This window comes from Polypterus senegalus, chromosome 17, assembly GCF_016835505.1.
Source record: "Polypterus senegalus isolate Bchr_013 chromosome 17, ASM1683550v1, whole genome shotgun sequence".
Lineage (NCBI taxonomy): Eukaryota > Metazoa > Chordata > Cladistia > Polypteriformes > Polypteridae > Polypterus > Polypterus senegalus.
In genome coordinates this window covers 84,066,714-84,068,642 of record NC_053170.1, presented here as the reverse complement: position 1 = coordinate 84,068,642, position 1,929 = coordinate 84,066,714, and positions in this window count along the sequence as shown.

The window sequence follows — 1,929 nt, the reverse complement described above, 5'->3', positions numbered from 1 at the left end:
GTAGTCTGGCATGTTCTTCATCTATTTTAGTAATTTCGCTTTTATCTCTGCTACTTTCTTCGCGGATTTATTTCTGTGGGAAAGATATGAGATAATCTGTCCTCTTAAGAAGGCCTTAAGAGTTTCCCAGAGTATTCCTGCAGAGATCTCAGGGGATGTATTTGTCTCTAGAAAGAATTCGATTTGTTTGGATATAAATTCAGTACAATTCTCGTCAGCTAATAGAAGCGGATTGAGGCGCCATCTGCGGGGTGAGTGTATGGGGCTTAGTAATTTCAGCTCCAAGATCATCGGAGCATGGTCTGAAATAACAATAGCATCGTATTTACAAGATTTAATCTTAGGCAAGAAGTTATTATCTATAAAGAAGTAATCAATCCTTGAGTAGCAATGATGTACTGGTGAGTAGAAAGAATATGTTCTTGAATTTGGGTTTAAAACCTCCAGGGATCTGATAAGTTGTGATCAGTTATAAACTTTGTAATTATCTTTGCGGTGTTAGTTGCGTTCCCCTGTGGAGGAAGTCTTATCTAAAAGTGGATTTAGAACACAATTAAAGTCCCCAGCCATTATAAGTTTATGAGTGTTCAGATTGGGAATGGATGCAAATAAATTTTGTATAAATTCCTTATCATCAACATTAGGTGCATAAACATTTATCAAAATCATTTTACAGTTAGATAAGTCTCCCATGACCATCACATATCTCCCTTCAGGATCCAATACTACATCTGATGCTACAAATGGTACTGTTCTATGTATGAGAATTCCCACCCCTCTAGTTTTCTTTGTAAAACTAGAATGGAACATTTGGCCAGTCCAGTCTTTTGCAGCGGAACTGATCCTTACTTAGTAAGTGGGTTTCCTGTAAAAATACTATTTTAGCATTTAGACCTGTTAGGTGAGAAAGTACTTTCTTTCTCTTTAATTCGTGATTCAGGCCTTTAACATTCCAGCTTACGAAGTTAACTGTCCCATCATGGAGACACTGATTCTGAGTTTTTGGTGTCATATTATAGTCTTAACTGGAAGTGAAATAGTTTAGGTCTTAATTTCCTATTCCCCCAAGAGTTGTTGCCATGCAGCTTATTATTACGTTGATAGTTATAATTATAAAGATTGAGATGATAGATTAGATATAGATCAAGCCTGCTCTCTTTCTCTTCCCCTTAACCCCCACCCTCCCTTTTGCCTCCCCAGGTGAGGCTAAAACCCACTTCATGCAGTCCCAGTCCTCTGACATACCCAGAGACAGAGCACGTCCAAAGCACATCAAGCCCCCATGCAGTGGCGCTTTAAGGTTAAAAGATAGAGATATCTGTTACCAATATAGTTTTGCACTTAATATATATATATATATATATATATATATATATATATAATATATATACATATATACATATAATCTTCATCAATTTTAGTGCATTAAGATGATATCCCCAGATAATAAACCCAGGTGATGGTGTTAAAGATGTGTCCAAAACAAGCATAACAAGTCTTAATGCAGTAATAGCAATAACAGCAAACCAAGGGTATGATATTGAACAGTCTCATTTAGGGTACACATGAAATAATTAGAAAAGAAAAAAGAGGAGGAAAACGTAATTAAGCACAATAAAACATAAACATTTAGCCCTAGTAATACTAAGTAATGATAAGTAATAAGTAAGTAATAATAATATAAGAATATGAGAATATATGCTGATAAAAACCCGTATTTTAAAACAAATAGATCAGACAGTAGATTATTAATCCTAGCTTTATCATTTACCGCCATGACTCACAATTATGTATCAGAATAGTCCGGGATCAGCTTTCTTAACTCATTTTCTGCCTCCTCCTTGCTAGCGAAAACATAGAAATGACCCTGCCATTCCACTTTCAGTTTTGCGGATACAGGAGGCCGTATTTGACATTGGCTTGCCGTAG